Raw genomic sequence first — 19,229 nt, 5'->3', positions numbered from 1 at the left:
GCTGACAAGTCTCTGAACCACATGAAACTTTATCATAGGAAGATTTACTTTATGCTTGCCCTGTTCTCCTCAATATCCACAGCCAACCATGGACCCAGGTACTGAGTTAGTTATTCCAAGTTATTCCAAGTTATTCCAAGTTATTCCAAGTTAGTTATTCCAAGTTATTCCAAGTTATTCCAAGCTGGGGCCAGCTCCCAGAGTTGAAGTGAGCATTTCCAGGTCTCAGCACATGCCAGCTCTGGCCAGAGTTCTAGACTTCCTCTTTGTCCCTGTCCTGAAGTGACATTAATCTTTTGAACACAGGGTGGATTGCCAGCATCTTAGGCCAAAATTTTGGGCTTTAAACCTCACGAGATTCCAAGGACATGAAATCCAAAATCACACCCAGATGTCAGCCCTTTGTTTGGATGTCGTGATTTACACTGTGAGTGACACTTCCTCTTCTGTCTCCCTAACAATGACAAAACAAAGAGCTATAAACAAAACCTGACTCCAGATGTTCTTTTGCCCTCATTAGCGACCAGCTTGGCTAATACTATTTCATCAGCCCTTTGTTTCAGGGTGGCAAGCCAACATCAGCAACTCGAGGACACTTTGATGGGCTCCCCCCACTTGGGATGCGACAAATTCCCAGGACACTCCTGCCCAGCACTCACTGCAATAACAAGCACGGGGCTGAATTACTGCCCTCGACAATGTTTGGTACGTGGAAAAACTTGTGCTTGCTAATTACCACGATTGCTCCACAAAAATCCCCCTGGGGCAGCCGTGTGCAATCCTGGCGAGCTGCAGCAGCCCAGGTGGAGACAGCCTCTCCTCTTTGAAGAGCCTCCCCAGCACCCAAAGTGTCCCACCCACTCACCAAATCTATTCCTAGACATAGCAGCTCTGCTTATTTTCCACACTGACTCTTGCACGGGTGCACAGGGTGAGAATCAGGCCGGACACAAAAGTAGGCTACAAAACAAAGATTCTTCCTCTTCCTTTGAAGCCTACTATCCATTATTTTTGATAAGAGGTGCAGCAGATTTATTTCTCTGGTTTGAGCACTCCTAAGCCTCTTTACTAAGCCTGGCAGCAAGAACCTCAAAGCAGATGCCAAACTCTGCAATCTTTTTATGTGTGGTAGAAATAATCCCTTTGCCTGGTGCCTGGGAGAGCTGAACCCTGACATCCACAGGAGCTGCTGTTGGACCAGCACTTGTGAGCCAGGGCAGGGCCAGCAATGGTCTCTTCCCCCCACAAAGTGTAGCCAACCACACACTTTGCTTTTTTCTGGCCTGCAGCATCACCCTTGCACAAAGGTTGGGAGGAAATACTCAGATCTAACCCCAAAGCCACATCCCCCTGTGCCAGTTCCTCTAACACAGGATCCTTTACTCTTCCTCCTCCCTCTGCAGCTTCACTTCTACCTTTAGATGCCTTGTGAGTTGAAGAAGCTCAAAGAAACTCATGTAACAGGGCAGCCCAGCTCCCAAAGCCACCCCTGCTCCCAGATTAACACAGGCCAAGCTAACAAGGTCCTTTGGCTGAGGAACTAGATGAGTCACCAAATCCCAGTGCCAAATCCCCAGTACCAGGGTAATTGCAGACATTTTGAACCAGATTAAGCTGCAAGGGCAGAGGGAAACTAATCATAGAAGGAATAAATCAAGGGGAAACACTTGGCACTTCACTTTTGGCAGGGAGAGGCTGATCAACTTTTACTCTGGAGGAATAGGAAGTGAAATAGGGAAGATTCACTTTCACTTGGCTCCCAGGATGTCCAAGGACTTTCACATCCTTGCACAGAGAACAGCTGCTGTATGTCTTTACATCTCACAATGATAGATTCCTCATTTAAAAATAAATCAGAGGAGCCTGGGATAGATGCCAGCACATTTCTCCCAGTTTTCCCACATCCTACATTTTAAAGGCAGCTGATGAGCTCCATCCTTGCTGATCCCTCATCCTTCCTTTAATAACTCCCCATGTTCCCATTAAAACCAGTGCATTGCCCTTCTCACCTTTAAATTTCCCCAGAGCTGTAGTTCCCTACTTTGGCTGTTCTTGCTCAGTTTTGTATCATGTGGTGTTACTGCTTCAACAGCACCAGCACGCTCTGAAGTTCTTTTCTTTTTGTAACTTTTCTCCACAGGCAGCACCACTGAACCCTTTGAGTAAAAAAAAACCAAAAAACAAAAAACACCTCTACTGAGCTAATCCATCTCCAAAATTACTACCTCATCAATCTCCTGTGAGAATGTTTTGGAAGTTAAAATCAATAGTTCAGGCACAGCTGGAACCAACACTTACTCTCCACATATTGAGCTCGACCTTCGGGTTGATATTTTTCCCCAAAACTTATAAAAGGGATCCAAGTTTGCAAACAAGGTGCCCAAGCACATCATGTTGAGCAACACAGAGGCTATCAAAGTGGGATCTCATTACACCCTCAGCCTCCCACTCTGGGTTGTGTTCCCTTGTCAGATCTTGTTTCAAATTAGACCGAGAGCTCCTCACGCCAGTGGCAGCAGCTCCCGTGGCACCACTGCACCAAACGGGATTAATAAGCTAAGACTAAAGACAGCTCTCAAAACCACAAAAAAACTTACAAGAAACAAACTGATGTGGGAAACTCTTGCCCCTGCCCTGGATAAAGAACTCTCAAGATGCTCGAATAACTTCAGGACATCCATGACCTTGGCTTCTATATCATGAGTTTCATTTTCATTTTTCACTTTTAACCCCAGCACTTCACAAATTAAGTGAACCTAAATTAAAAGATCCTTTGCACAGTCTAAGATTTTTTTTTTTAGTGTTTCATCAGCATAGCTCAAAGATTTAAGTAGTCCATTCAAACTGGGTCATTTGTGTTGTAGACAACAGGGCACACTCAGCAAGCAGGGGATAAGGATTTCAGTAGCAAGAAAACAGGCAGCTTGTCCTTTATCAGCAGGCTGCTCCCAGGATCTCACACCCCCCAAGCATGGTTTTATCACTGTCTTCCTTCTGGTTTAGGACTTGCCTTGGGAATTAAGCCACCCCTGCCACAGTAACATCTGGCTGGGGAGGTGCTGCCGGCTCAGCTTCCCACCAAACTGCACCCAGAGCCCCTGGTGCTGTCCTTCCATCAGGGCACACAAAGATGTGGCATTTGGGTACCTGGCCATCAATTCCTGGGGGTTTTACACCAACTGAACCACTTTTCCCACAGCATGAAGAGGCTGACCTGGAGCAGTGTCTGGTTTTTATCAGCTGGGGTACTGAAAATCCCAGAAAAATGAGAGATTTGCCAGTGGCCACCAAACCAGCCAGTGATTAAGGTAAAGTGCTCTTTTCTCTGCCTGGAGCTGAAACTGGGATTCAGTTCACTGTCCTCATTATCTTCTCACACATTCTTCTGCTGAGCTCAATGATAACAGCTCAAGGTTTGGGAGAGCTCACCATGTTCTGCCTTTTCACCCAGCTGCAGCTGAGAGTTTCATCCTTCTTCATTCACCAGTTTCTGTAACAGGAAGCTTTCAGTATGATAGGAATTCCCAGGCCAAAAAGTATAATTCTAATAGTTGAGCTTCACAACAGCAGATCAGATGTCACTGCTTCCCTGAAGCCTTAAAATCCTTTCTCCCCCTGCCCACACTCCCTAAGAACATCATCTTTGAGGGTTCACTTCTCCCAGGCACATCATCACTGGATTTTGCTTCTACAGGAACTTGCAACACCAAAACTAATGCCCAGGTAATGGTTCTGGTGATTTTCTCTGAGTAGGCATGGCAAGTCTGCCTTAATGGCAGCACCTCCTTGGACAGCACTGCTGTCCCTGGCACCTCCAGAGAAGGTGGGTCTGGGGGCTACAGAGGGAACTTAGTGCCCACACAAATGAGCACACTTACAGAAGAGAACAGCTCTAGAAAGCAGAGCTGTCATTCCATGGGAAATTCTCAATTTCAAACAATTAGTTTTGCCTTTAATCATCCTTCATCCAACCAATGCTCAGGACAAGAGGACTTGCAGGCAAAATTCAACCTCCCTGTCTTACCCTTTGCTTGCAGCTGTTGTTACAAAAACACACAAATGAGACCATCATATTTGCATGCCATTTAACTTGGCATGACAGTTTTCCAGGCTGGGTGGTGTAGGGCTGTCCAGGAACAAAACCCTTTTCTACAGAAAAGGAGGAAGAAGTTAGTTATGTCCTGCCTTGTCCCAGAGCTTTGGAGTGAAGGCACTTATGGCAACAGCAAACAAGTGCTCAGCAGCACTTCAGTGATGTGGTCTAAGCAGAAAAAAAATCCCTTTTCTTGAGCATGGAGCTAAGCAGGCCCCAGGCAGTAATGGGTACATAAATAATAAACCCAGCTGAAGCAAGATGCATGAGTCAACCCAGATGAAGAGTTCCTCTTGGTTCCTCCCTCCCCACTGCCTTTGGCTGTTCCTTGGAAAATCCATATGCGTTATAAGGGTGTCCACAAAACAAACATTTGGCTGCTTTCTTCAAGAAACCTTGGAGAGCCCTAAACTGGCTGTGTGGGCTGAGTACTCAGCAGGGTACAGTAACCAAAGCAAAGAGAAACCTCCTCAGGGGCTGTTAGAGCATTTGGGATGGGGGAAATGGAGCAGAAATCTTTGTAGAAAAGCTATTTACATCTGTTTGACCCTTGTAAAACAGGTCCCCAGGCTCTTCCCCACTCAGAGGCATTTGGATGACAGAGCTGCAGCAGCAGTTTGATCCTTCCCAGGGGAAAGGGATGGGGCAGAGCCACCAGGGGTAACCACATGGCACAGGCAGAGCAGTCCCACCTGCTCTGCCAGGCAGGAAGGGGCAGCAGGAGGCTCCCTGGAAGGACCAGGTGTGCCTCTTGGCTCCAGGAGGAGCCAAGGAAAGTGAAAGACACCTGCACCCTCCTCCAGACTCACCTCGTCCCCCCAGCCTTCCCTGACAGGCTGCTCCTCCCTGGGATGCTGCTCATCCCCTCCCACTCAAATGCCTTGATCTGCTTGCCAAAGCCCAGGCTGCCCAGGAGGGTCTGGCTGCCCAGGGGCTGTGCAGGGCTGCAGCTCAGCTCTGCTGCCACAGGACCAGGTGGCTCTGGGTCTGCTCTTCCCTCAATTTGTTCCAAATGCCCATTGCAGATTTGCAAGTTCTCCCATCCCAGCAGCATGTGCTGGCCCCAAACCTTGGGAAAGCCAATCCCATGAGGAGAAGAGGGAACCCTTGTACTAAAACTCTTTGCTGAAATTGGTGTTGATGCACACAAGTGACCAACCCATGCCAGGCAGGGCTCCTGCTGCTGGTCTGGAGCCAGGCTCACCCACAGCTCACTGCTCACTCTGCCTCCACATCTGCCACCACCACAACCTTCCTCACCCCAAGGCCAGCACCACCTCCACTTCTCCCTGACTCATGAGTGGCACCAAGCCAGGAGCAGTGTGGAGGTGGTCTGCTTGCTAGGGACCATGAACAGCAGAGAAATGGGATGACAGAGGCCTGACTTGCACAGTTCTACACTCAGCAACTTTGTGCTGTGGGAGGCAGACCACAGGGTCCATAAGAGGTGCAGGTGAATGCTGGCACACCTGCACAGTGTCTGTCCTTCCAGAAAGAAAGTTTCAAGTGTGTCTCATTGAGGACAGCACTGGGTGTGACAGCCAGCTCTGCTGCTGGCTTCTGTCTCTGCTTATACTGCAGGACAAAGCCTTGCTCTGTCCACTACTCCAGGGAAAGAGAAAGTGGGGCTTGACGCCTTCTTCCACCATGGATGCCCTGCAGTACATTGCTAACACACAAACCCCAGGAGCACTCTGCCCCAACCCCAGAGCTTTGGCCACCCCATGGCAGCTCCCTCTTCCCTGGATTCCCTCTGCACCTGGGAATCCTCCCCAGGCACCACGAGCACCAGGTGAGCATGGCCTCCTCCTCCTCCAGCCTGTTGAGCAAGCAGCAGTGGGTGGACACACACCCAGGCTAAACACAGCCCCAGCAGAGCCACCCCCACCCGCCGCGGCCGGCCAGGTCACCAAACACATTCTTGCTGTGGGTGCAGGTTCCCGTGCTCCTCCCGGGAGAAGCCCGTCTTGCTCAACCCCACTCAGCTCTGGTTTCCCCAGCGCTGAACCCGGAACCAGGTTTCACTCATCACAGACCGTGGCAGCCCTTCTTGCACACAGCTCAGTGCTGCCAGGAGAGTGCTCCATGCCCCACCACTGCACATCCCTGGCAGCCCAGGACCAGCGGGGAGGGCAAGGCCTCTGTTGCAATTGCCATTGTCCCTAATCCCTATTTTTGACCAGAGATGCTTGACACCTGAAGGATAGGGATTTTAAGGCTTCCTGTGCCTCCTCAGCATGGCCTTTACCTCCTTGTGACACATCAGAGCTTTTGCAATCCAAGTTAGCACCAGTCTGCCCTATTTCAACTTCAAAGCACTTCACAAACATTAACCAATTAATCTTCTCACTGCCCTCCAAAGGAGGGGAGCATCCTGATTTTTATCTGTTTCCCCATCAATGAGAAGGAGAGAGTTGAGTGCCTCTCCCAAGGCTGTCTGCACTTGACTCCCAACCCCAGGCTGGGGCCATCAGAGGAATGGACAGGTGCTCCTCAGACTCAGGAAATGCTGCAGGAATCACAGCACCTAAACCAAGCAACTTTGGATTTCTCCATGCCCGACATGATTCAGCTTTTGGAGCATTTTCTGTTCATCATGAGTCAATGACTTGGAAGAAAAATTATCTGAGACAAGTGAGACAGAGGAGGCCACTGGCAGAGCAACCAGGACCAGCTGGAGAGCCAGGGGCACACACACAGCAAGAGCTTTTAATAAGCCAGGAAAGTCCTACATCCTGCAGTAAAAAACAAAACTCAGCATGGACAGTTCCAGAGTAAGGGGATGAAGTTTGTCTACCTATGGTTACATCAGACAGCACGAGCTACTGGCAGTGCTTAGCTTTGCTAAAAACTGGGGCAGAACATCCCAGCTCATTCTGCACTTTAAATCACCCTTATTTCCTCCAGCTCAGGCAAAGCTTGGTTTAGGGAGCCCTACAAACCTCTGAGGCAGTGGCACAGACAGGGAGCTGGAAAGGGAGCTGGCCTTCAACTGGGAAACTGCAGGAAGTCAGCAGGTGTCACAGCAGCTCACTCAGGGTGGGACACTCACTGGGAGTGATGCTCCCCCTCAGCCATCCTCTACATCAGTCAGGATCCACTCAGACACTGCAGCAAACAGCACAGCACCCACATTCACCAGGTCCATCGTGTACCTCTGAGGAGCAGCCAGCAAAAAAAAAGGAGTTTTATCACCTGAAATGATTATTTGTTGAAGACATGAGCCCACAAGCACTCCTCCCTCCCCCAGGAGAGGGGAAGGAAACAGGAGCGCTCCTGCTCTTCCTGTGATGCTGTGGGACAGGCCAGGCAGGGCTGGGATGCTGCTCCCTTTCACTTCAGCAGCAATTTCTGTCCCCAGGGTTCCTCAGAGCATGGGAGTGAAAGTCTGTCTGCTTTTGCAACACCTCTGACCCAGGGTGGGACTCCTGCTCCTCTGCTGCCCCGGTGGCAGGGAAAACCCACAATTGCAGGGCTCCCAGGGAAGCACTGGTTCATTTTTCTCATTTCCAATGGCCGTGGCTCAGCACTAACTGCTGACAATTACTCATTACCACTCACCCCGAGGTTCCAAATTGCTCGCTAAACCCTGTGAAGATGCAGGAATCCCAAAGCCTTTTTGGATGGAGAGGGGCAACCTTTAAACAAAGCTCTGCCATGCCAGATCAATACTGGAAAGAGCTGAAATCAGTCCAGAGTCTCGCTTAAGTGGCAGGAGAATTTCAGGCAGATGAAATGCAATTCTCTAACTGCAGTTATTAGAGGCAGCGGGGGTAGAAGCCTTGCTGGATCTGGAATAGAAGTACCATCCCCAGGGAAGGCTTTTCTTAGCATCAAGAATCACTATATGTACTGTTTAAAAACAGGTGCCTCGAATTTATTGCTAAGCACAGACCTCAAGTCACGGTAGCACCTTAAAAAGGGAGATTTGCCCACCTCCACAGAGGGTGTCAGATCTGCCCCTCCAGCACCAGGGAGGGAAGCAGAGCTGCCCCAAGGAGCAGGGACAGCCTGGGGCTGGCTCACAGCAGACAGTGCCACCTGCTGTCACTGCTCCCTGTCCCATCCCTCCCACCGGGGTCCCCAGGCAACCTCCCAGCTCATCAATTACAGCCCCCATGCAAGCCAGACCCCAAAAGCAGCTGCTTTTCTACAGGATATTCCTGTCTGCTCATCAGGCCCTTCCCTCTCCATGTGGCTGTGTGGGACAGACACTGAGCTGTGGATGATCCACTGCTTGTCCTTCAATGTATCGTGGGATTTTGTTCACCAGGGAAAGAAGGAAAAGGCAGACACCAGCTCTGGGATATGACAAGAAACAATTTCTGAGTGTGCTTTGTCTTCCTTCTCAAATGAAAACCCTGGATTTGTGTATTTTTCTTGAGCATTGACATCATCTCTTCCACTCCTGAACCTCTCCACCACCTTTTTGGGGTATGAAGAGGAGCCCAAGCTGCTTAGACACATCCTGGAATTGAGCAGGGGACCACCTATGATTAGATGTGCATTTGGATATTGCAATTGCATGACATGCCCACAAACCCAAAATGCCTTAAACAACAGTTATGGGGTTTATCTTGACCCCACAAAACTCCTCCAGGCAACCTTTGCAGCTTGGCTCAGACCAGAATCAAAATAGGAAGCAAAGCCACCAAGAACAGTTTGGTACTCAGCAGACTCTTAACATTCAGCACAAGAAGCTTCTTAACAGATGAGTGGATTCTCTAGCACATTCTGGACTTTATAAGCATTTACCTTGCTCTTCTTTTTGATAAAATTTACTAGAAGATGGAATCCCTCCCTAGGAAATCTACTTGCCAAGCCCTTTTCAAGTCCAAATTTTCCTTTCCATTAACTGGCCACTAAGATCTTGATCAACAGTACATTAACCTTTGTCATATTTGAGAAGTGAATGACCCAAGGATTCACTAGAGCAGATACTTAAACCAGTTTACAAAACTAAGTTCAAGTTAGAGAGAAAATCCACACAAGTAAGAGGGAATGGAACTCATTGCCTTAAACATTCCTTCTCAAAAACCTTTCCTTAACCAGAGCACAACAAATCCAAATGAGAATGGAGTGAATTGTTTCTCAAGAGCCCACTCTGGCTTTCCTGCTGGGGAGTTGATGGTGAGCACAGAAACCCCTGCAAGGGCCAGCACAGCAGGGCTGCCCAAAAAGCTGGCACACAACAGCTCCTCTCTGCCCAGGAGCAGATGCAGACACAGCTCTGACATGAAAGCTTGTGCCTCTGAGCCATCTGAGAAAGGTCCACCCTGCACAGGAACCATCTAGAAAAAAATCTACTTTGTTGACAGCCCCCCCCACACTCTTGGTTTTGAAACCAAATAAACTGCCATAAATCACACACCAGATTTCAAATAAAGCCCTACAAAAGCAGGGCAATCCCTGAGAGCATACTTAGTCCCCTACTACCCCAAGTCTCATTATTACCTGAAAATCAGCTTAAATTAAGAACTCACACTCAGCCTGCAGACCTCCCACAACCAATTATTCCAGGATCCACTTCTGCCTAGTGAACCACCCAAGGCACTTCCCAAATCAATCCCATTGCTAGCTCTCCAAACCATCCAGGCCTCCCCTAAACGTGAAGGGGCCACACATTTATGATATCAGGAGGAGTCACATGCCTTAGGTCAGCTGAACTTGCTTCCCAGTCTCCTTGTTTCCAATTTCCCTCCTTCAGTCAGAGTGGAAAAGAGGCACAGGAGAACCAAATTCAATTAACAGGATTAATAGCAATTAAACTCCTATTGGAGTCAGGGCTGTGCTCTTTAGTCCTGGGAAGAAACTAGATGTCACTGCAACAAGATAAGCAGCAGGTGATGCCAGAAGCTTTTTATTTCCAAGGAGAAAAATTGGTTGTCTTCCTGAAAGTCCTCTGATCAGAATTTTGTCCAGATGGAGCCAATTCCCTTCCAGCCTGCTCCTGCTCAGCCCCACTCTTTGCACTTGGAAGAGCTCAGAACACCCCTGAACACCAGATGTAGGGTCTAAACCACCCCAAAGTCACTCTCTTTTTCCATGCCTGTATAAAAAATAAAATAAAATAAAATTAAAAAAAAAAAAAACAGTTTTACAGCATATGTGGAAAGCAGAGAGCACTTGGATGTGATGCTGAAGTTTGTCTTTTCTGTAGGGTTTGCTCCTACAGCCTGGCCCTGCTGTGCAAGGAGGTTCTGCCAAGAGGATCAGTCCCAGTTACCAGCACACTGGGATATTCCCACTCCCTGCAGGGTCCTGGCCCTGCCCACAGCAGGGACCATCCTTGAGGGCAGGAAGGCTCTGTCACTCCAGCAATTCATCCTCTGGTCTCACTCTGTTATCACAGCACCTCACAGAAGTTATTTTAGCTACAGAGCAGCATTCTGGCTTCCTGTGTAGTTCCTTAGTGTTCTTCCTAATTGAGGGCTTTTAACATTAACAGCCTTCAGCAGCTGTTCTTCTTCCGGAGGTGGGGGGGGCACCAAATCTTTTATTCAAATTTCTTTTCTAAGAAGTGGAAACGTGACCCACATCTCAAGAAGGTGTCCCTGAAGAGACAAGCCTTCCCCACCCTGTCACAGGCTGCTTTGAGCCACTGGTTCCACGATTTTTCTGAATTCACCAGTCCATACATAACTCCCAAGCAGGGATCTCTGGCTGAATATTTCCTACAGAACCAGGAAAGGGGCTCTATGTGCCAGCTGTGAGTGAAATACTGCACAAAATGGGATGGGCTCAGCAGGGGCTCCTGTCCATGGAGGGGCAGAGCAGCAGCAGGGGCTGGGGGCTCTTCCCAATAGGATGCTCTGTGCAGAACCACCAAGCAAAAGGGAAAATGGGATAGGAGGGGACTGTGGGACACACTGAGCTTGGTGCCTGCAGTTCCTCTCCAGCCAGGGTGGGATCTGCATGGCAGAAAGCTGCCTGAGCTCTCAGAAGAGAGCTGGGATTTACTTCTGTCAGAGCCTTGAGTGTTTTGAAGTCCGGAGAGCGGCAAGAAGCAACAAGCTCCACCAGTGCCCTCGGGAAATTGCAACAGTCACCAGTCAAAAGCATTCAAAGATCACAAACCAGACCCAGATGATCATGAATCACAGCTTAGAAACCGCAAATGGTTCTTAAGCCTCTTCAAAATAATGTCATTTACCAACAGGCTCCTTTGGAGTGGTTCACATTTTCCAGCCTCCTTTCTCCTCCACCCGAGAGGGAGAATGAGCTAAAGCAGGAGCAGAGCTCCTGGGAGCTGGGGTGGTATCAGGAAGGAGATTTTGTGACACCTGGCACAAGGCAGACCCTGGTGTCAGCCAGGGTGGGCAAGGAGTGACCCCTTGACAGGCTGAGCCTGGGTGGGAAGGAGAGCAGGGAGCCTCTCACCTGGTTCCCAGCTCCCTCCAAGGCTTGTCTGGCCTCACCTGCCCCACACTCACCTTTGGAAGTCTGAGGGATGTCAGACAACAATTTTTTTTTGAAAATGCTTCCTGTGCTTTCCATCAGGAAACAAGAGGTGATGTTAAGTGCACTAATGTGGTAAAACACCACGGGCTCCTTGGTCCACGTGTGTGGGCAATCCTGAAGCTCCAGACAGAGCAAGACCTACATCCCAATAATGCACAGGCAGTGAAGCTCTTACATGTCATCAATGTTTTAATGCCCCATTTAAATATTAATATAATGGAACAGCATAAAAGCAATATCCCTGAAAGCACAGGGTCATTTAGTCCATTGCCCTTTCCTCAGGAAGAATCCAGAGACCTCCTCCAAGTGTTTTACTTCCCCAGTCCAGTGCTGACTTTCTCAGTCTCATAACATTAGTTCTAGTAATAATAATACATCATCATAATGCAAAGCTGGCCATCATGATAATTATTTATGACTTATGCTTCTGGCCGTGGCTTAATGTTTCTGTAGAGGTTTTAATTATCATTTATGCATCTTTGTTCCACGTCCATAAAAATCCCAGGGCTCTGTATGGCTGAAAGCTGAATTTATAGAATCCTGGGAATGGGAGAGCCTGGATCCAGGGAGAAAGGCTGCTCCTAACCACCAAAATGCCAGATCCAGTGAAAGGACAGGAATGTCAGCAGGGCACAAAAGGCAAAAATGAGTCCCAGCAGGTGGAACTGCAGTTCCTGGAGTAAAAGGGATTTGTGTCAGCTGCATTTGTGTCTGATCCATGTCAGCACCTAGATGGAGATGACTGAGGAGAGGTCTCTGGGTCTGAACCCCCAGCTGGTCAAGAGGCTGACACGGTGAGGAGACAAATTACAGAGAGTAATTTGGGCTCAGGGACAAGGACACTTGTGCCTCTCCTTCCCTTACTCCACAAGGAGCTGCACTTGGGGCTGTCAGCCCCTTGCCAGGAGTGTCTGATCACCCTCAGTGTAATCCTGGAGGATCCCAGGGACAGCAGGATCTGCAGCCCCGAGGTTCATCCTGAGCAGAGGAACAGCAAAGCACAAAGCTCAGGGATGTCTCAGCTAAACAGGCAGATGCAGCATCATCAGCTGCCTCCAGCACACCCCTCACCATCTGCTCCTGGCAAACACCTCAGCACTGGAAGAGAGATGTCCCAAGTGCAGGCACTGTGAGGCTGCCTTGAGCTTGGAAGCAGGCTAGATTCCTTCTTCCAAAATACACAGAGGGAAAAATACAAGATGCAACATCCCCGAGTACTTCCTACAGAAACTGCAGCACAACATGAGAACCTTGGCTGTATTTTTAACTGGAAAACCAAGTTTCTTGGTAAGTGGGGCTTGAAACTGTGAGCCAGGGGCTTCCAGAAGCTCAGAAAATGGGGAGGAATGAAGAAAAGAGGATCTTGGCAGGGATGAATAAGGATAAGAAGGAAAAGCATACTGCAGGCAGCAGCCATGGGCTTTGGCAGCCACTTCCTCTTGTAGAAGGGAAAAAACCCAGTTTAAAAGCTGCTTGGGGAAAAGGAGGTTCAGCAGTGGATTTTTTCATCTCTGTTACCAGAGCAAAAGGACTGCTCCTCATATTCCTGATGGGCTGAAGACAGTGCCTCAATTGCATTCTCACAACCAGGCTGGAAACGTACAAGGCATCAGAAATAATGTCACATTTATTAGGGAAGCAATTCAAGTGCAAAACTCACTGAGGGATACAGGGAGCTGACTACATGCAGAAATCAAAGGGAACCCTTGATGGAAAAGAAATGTTTAGCCACTATGTTCAAAGGCTCCCTAAATCAAAGACAAACTCCTTCTTTAATCAAGGCCATTGACCGAGGCTGAAAGCACAGGGAGCTGCCAGCAGTTCCTGCAGCGTTGCTTTTCACAGCAGGGCTGCAGGTGCTGATGCTCTTACACCCAGTGCTCTTCCCTCAGCATCCTGTATCTGTGTCCTGGGAGCAACTCTTGGCACTCACAACACAGCAGTTTTGTGAGGACAACAAACCTCAGCCACCAGCCATCCAAACATCCCAGTGCCCCTGGTTTTAGCTGCAGGAAACTTCCATCCTGTGCCTCCGAGCTTGAGGAGTCATTAGGAGAAGGAGCAAGTGTTAATTGGGCTGTATCTAATCTCAGCCCAGCCCAGGGGTCAAGAGCTGTTAGCTAAAGTTTATCAGCAGTGTTTGGCCATCATTTATCAGCTCTGGGGAGGTTGGGCTAGGACAGGTGTGCACCATGCTGACGCACAGATGGGGTCAGGGTGTATTGATTTTCCAACCAGAGAGCGGATACCAGCCATTAACAAGTTCACATTTGTTGTGGTTAAAGCAACCAGCAGTGACACGAGATGCTGGTAGGGAAAGAGCTGGCCAAGAATGAAGTGCACATTTGTGAATGGACTCGTGAAATAACGTGGATCTCACAGTGCCTTGTGGCAGCACAGCTCTGAGGAAAAACCATCTCTGGAAACCATCTCTGCTGAGCTTTATGTCCAGAGTCCAGCAGTTTTATCCCCAGCTCTATCTCATGTCTGCTGCAGTTCTCCCTTTCCTCCCAAAATCTCTTTTCTATCTGTCTGTGAAAAAGCTCATTTAAAAATCTCTCTATAGATCACAGGAAAAAGAAGTGTTGTCAGAAATTAAAGCCTTATTTCATAATTTGCATTAGTTTTCTCTTCCTATCCTCACCTTTCTAATTTTTTAATAGGCATTTTTTTCCTACAGAGCTAAACAGGCTGAGAGCTCTCCACTGGAAAAACCTCATCTCCTCTATTTGTCCAAAATGGCACAGTGAACTGGACCAAAGAGCTTGAGCCATATGTTTCATTGAAATCAGAAGTATAATACTGTTTTTTCCTATTTCTGGGCCACTTCTGGGAGCAAATCATGTATCAATAGCCATTAGTGCTGCCAATGGAACTCACAGGAATAGCTAGAAATGCCAAATATTTCTGGGGTTGTGATGAAAGTCATTTGCAGTATATTAGGTTTTGTTGATCAACTGGCTTACAAAATGATGGAAAATATTACGAAAGCTTGACAAAAAATTTGACAAAATGTTTTCAAGAAATTAGGGGCAAATGTGAAAATATCCTGTATTTCAGACCTCTCCTAGTCCTGGAGACAGTGGGGTAGCCAAGGACCACCAAGTTGCTTCTCTGCTGGTTTCTGAAAGCTTTTGTGGGAAATATCAGTTCATCCAGTCGTGTTATGAACCTCTGCAAGTATAAAGACTCCACAGCCTTTTTTTGGTCCAGCAGCAGTGTTTGTCCACCCTCATGGTGAATGTTTTTTTCCTTCTGTCCTGTTGGGCTAACCCTTCCTGCAGCTTGTCTCTGCCATCTCCAACCCTTTTGCTGTTTAGGTCTGGGAGGGCTTTGGCTCTGTTTTCTCCCCATGTCCTGCCAATCCTTCAGCTCCTCACACCAGCTCTGCAGCCAGGACAATGCACCCAGAGCTCAGCTGGGCTGCAGCCAACTTTATAAAGAGCCAATTTCAGATATCATCCCTTGAAACTCACCTGAGGGAAAGGGCAACAGAGAATCACAGGATGGTTTGAGTTGGATGATCTAAAGATCATCCAGTCCACCCCCCTGCCATGGGCAGGGACATTTTATCCTGTCCCAGGCTGCTCCAAACCCTGTCCAGCCTGGCCATGAACACTTCCAGGGATGGGGCAGCCACAGGTCCCTGGGCAATGGACAATAGCTGCAGGATCTTTTATGCAAACAGGACCAGGAGATCCAGGCTCCTTACCAAGAGTGGCTCATACCAGAGCTCTAAAGCTACCTCACACACACTTCAGAGTGAGATCCAGCCCTGAACAAGGGACATGTGGTCCTTGGGAGCAGAGACAGAGCTGCCTGAGCTGAGCAGAAGGACAGATTAGACTGGATCATCCCCGCCTGAGCCTGCGACCCCGAAAGGACAGCCACCATATGCTTCCCATCTTGTTAAGCTCCGTGGAAGAGGGAGTGGGCACAGGGTGCTGCTTCGAGTTGGAGAAAGGGGGAGTGATTTGCTGGAGGAGATTGAAATCTGTGTTTGCCCAATTATCAGCCGCAGTGCTTAATCACTGTGCCCTGGATCTCTCCGGCAGCCGCAGGGGCAGTCGGATGTGGAGGCGGGAGGCAGATAGGATTTAATAAAGAAGCAATTTTATGAAGGAATACTTTGCTTTTGGCATTTTCTGTAGGAGTAGGAAAAATGATCCTTTTTTTTCTTTGGTAATGCTGGGGAAAGTAAGAAAAGCAGAGCTCCATGTTTCAGCTCCTGAGGGATCCACCCCATATGCTCTCACTGCCTGTACATCCCATGGAGATCCTGCAAGAGATCCAAGGAGAGGGGCAGGAGAGATTAGGGGAGAAAGGGGGGGAAAGCCTGTCCAGGAGCTGGCACTGACCCAGGGTCCCACCTGCAGGGACAGAGCCCCAAGGTCACCAGAGCTGACCAGTCCAGAGCCATTCCCAGCAGGCAAGTGCCATCACCCAGTAAGGCACAGCAGAGAGGGAAAGGTTTCCATGGACTCAGCCCGTGGGGTTTGGTGTCACTGAGAGGTGGGACAGCAAACAGACCAGGAGGTGGGCTGGGAACTCCCACACCAGGCTGGGAGCTCCACCCCAGCCAATGCCAGTCAGTAATCCTCACAAACACAGAGCCTGTCCCCAGCACATTCATCCTCCTCGGCAAGCATTTGATTGGCATCCAGTCAGGTCTCTTCTGAGCAGCCCAACGAGCTCTGATTTATGTGATGTCTTTGTCTTTAGACACTGCTGTCAGCAATACCCATTCTCAGGCAAAGCTGCCGATGCCTGCAGATTTCCAAAGGTTTCTCTCATGGACATGCTGCCCTTGCTGAAGGATAACAGAATCTTTAGCAAAAGTAGAAATGATGATTTGGTAATGTTATCCTGTAGCTATGCCCAGCCCCCTCCCCAGAAACCAGAGGTCCCAAGTCCAGGATTTCCAGAAGAGAAGAGAAAACAAATTGATATGCTGTTCTGGGCTCCAGAGATTCTCCTGCAGCTGGAGAAAATATGTGATGCTTTCTCAGCAGCTACTCACAGGATCCCTGTTCTTAGACTGTCAGAATGTTCAATATCTTCCATGCACCCAGAGCAACAGAATAGCTTTCTCAGCATTAAATGGGAAAGAATTCAAGACAAAAATCACTACCGACCAAATTATGGTTTGGGGTTTTTTAGTTTTTTCTGCAGGAAAAATCAGTGTTTGAGAGTTATTCCCTGGACAGAGGAGCAGATGATCACTGCACTTGCTCTCTTTTGCTGATGCAAAAGGTCTTGGTCTCACATATCTTTCAAAACCACCTTGGATGACATGGACAAGGTCTTGGCTACACCTGCAAGATCCAGACCTGGCAGGTAACAAAAATTCAGGCATTTTTAGCTTTTAAATCCAACACAAGCAAGCATTTTGGACCCAAAAGAGCTTTGAGCATCTTGGGAACTGGTTTTTGTGACACATCTAGGTTTCACATTTGCATCAGCCTTTCTCCAATTTCACTCATCCCACCCATAGAAGGGCAGCAGCAAAGTCCCCAGCTGCCCTGCTGAGATCCTGAGCACTGAGGAGCCTCTGGTGCCTGTTCTTCCTGAATCCCAAGGAAGGTCCCTAACCCTCCACCAAGGGACCAAGCTCAGGGACACCAGGGCCATGGTGCAGGTCTTGGTCACACAACCCCTTGGTGAAAGGGGCTGGGACTGCACAAGGAGCTCTGCTCCTGCTTTATCCCATTCTCTGGTTTAGGAGAAGGCAGGAAAATGTGAACCACCCCAAATGAAACGCCATTGTTTGGGAGATGCCATTATTTGGGAGAGGCTTAAGAACCATTTACGACTTCTAAGCTGTGATTCATGATCATCTGGCTCTGGTTTGTGATCTTTGAATGCTTTTGACTGGTGACTCTGTTGGTTTCCTGGGGGCACTGGTGGCTTTCTCTTTGTACCTCAAGTCTCCACAAAAAAACTAATTCCAGCCCTGGTTACAACAAGTGATCCTCCAGTCTGTCATGGAGGGGCCATCACAGGGAAACAGGTAGTTTCCCAGATTTTTTAATTCCCCTGCAATGTAATTTTTTATCCCTTTGAAACACTTTACTACTGAAATGAATGTAGCTTGAAAACACTCAGATTTGTCCAAAAGACAATACAGAAATTCATCCTGCAGAAGGAGAATCACCTCTTCCTGCTGGTCCATGTGGAGGCAGACCTGGCACTTCAACTTGCCCCTTCCCCTCATGCCTTGTGTAGCATCAATTCTCTCTCCAAGTGCTCCCAGCATCCAGGAGGAGACACCATGAGCAACTGCAGAGATCTTGAGCCCTACACCATGTGTGGTGGCCACCACCCCACCAGGTGGCCAAGGGGACGCCATCCCATGCCAGCCCCTGCTTTGGGACCCTCCTGTCCCCTCCATTTCTCCACGACAGGCTCAGCAAGTCACACAGCATGGCTGGCAGAGCCTCCTGACTCATTTCTCTGCACTCCTCCAGCTGATGTGTTTGGAGGAACACGCTGCTCTGACAAGGTGACACATCCTGAGAAAGCCCACACTGCCGAGGACGGTACCAGGAGCACCCAGTGCAGGAGCAGTTTGCAGCTCTTTTTCATTCCTCCCCAGTCAAATGAGCCCCAAGCATTTCTGTTTGATTTTCCTGAAGGATATTGAATTGTTGTCAATCAGGAGAGAGGAGCCCTGAAATCCCCCGTTTTTGAAGGCATCTCATAAAGACACAGCTGTCAGTGGAGATGCTTGGAAAGGAAGAGCATTCTAACAGAGAAACTGCATTAAAACCCAAGTGTGCCTGCTGTTCAGCTGCAGCCTGTGCTGGAATCTTCTTTTGGCAGAGGCAACTGCCCTTGAGTCTGTTGGTTTGGCTCAATTCGTTGTGGAATAATTAAGTTCAGTCCATTGCACTGCATAATCTGGAGTTTCTTCAACCTTCCTCAGTAGCAAAGTACTTAATCTCATCCAGCTCTGGGAGCAGTTGGGAACATGAAAATCATCCAGTGCAAAGCTATCTGGAGCCTAAGCAGTAAGAGGATGAAGAGAGAAGTGTCCAGGAGGCAGGGGAAGGTCAGCAGCCTGCCTGTGCTTTGATGCCCCTGGCTTCTGGAGGAAGGAGAAAACCATGGCATTACACACACTCAGAATGTCCCAGGAGCCACCTGCACAGCATAAACAGTGAGGATTTACCCATCAAACTCAAGTCTGGAAATGTGCCTGGATGTTTCCAAGGAATCTGAGAAAAAAACGTTTCTGTTCCTGGACAATCCAAACTATCACATTTCTTAGCTACAGCAAGGATCTCTAAACTGAAAAATGAGTTTTACCAGGAGTGGGCAGGCCCCAAACATGGACAATCAGAGAAACTCTTTTCACCACTGCTCTATTTCCATGTCTTAGATTGAAGAGGAAAAGTAACAAGGGACCGTGTTGGACTGAGATGAACCTCTTTCAGCTATAAAAAATGATCATCCCTCCCTCCCTTGCTCCTCAGAGGGTGATAACACCACTTGAACCATTGTCCCAGACACACTAAAGGATTGTTGGCTGTGCTCAAAGGTCCACTAACACCCACCCCAGCTCCTGAGAGCTGCTGAGCAGGCCATACCCAAAGCCAGCTTTACTCTCTGAATTAATAAAATAACAAGTGCAGTTCTTTCTGCCTCATGTTGCAGGTCAGCCCAGGGGAGAGCA

At 48.6% G+C, this 19,229-nt stretch overlaps 1 protein-coding gene across 1 annotated transcript in view; it reads right to left on the bottom strand.

Moving 5' to 3' along the window:
• The window catches only part of LOC130258842 (serine protease inhibitor Kazal-type 5-like), a 74,675-nt gene that overhangs the window by 30,162 nt on the left and 25,284 nt on the right, over nt 1-19,229 (bottom strand). The gene's annotated exons all lie outside the window — the stretch shown is intronic.

This window comes from Oenanthe melanoleuca, chromosome 13, assembly GCF_029582105.1.
Source record: "Oenanthe melanoleuca isolate GR-GAL-2019-014 chromosome 13, OMel1.0, whole genome shotgun sequence".
NCBI lineage: Eukaryota > Metazoa > Chordata > Aves > Passeriformes > Muscicapidae > Oenanthe > Oenanthe melanoleuca.
The sequence above is the reverse complement of the archived record's forward strand: the minus strand, read 5'-3'. Positions and strand labels throughout refer to the sequence as shown.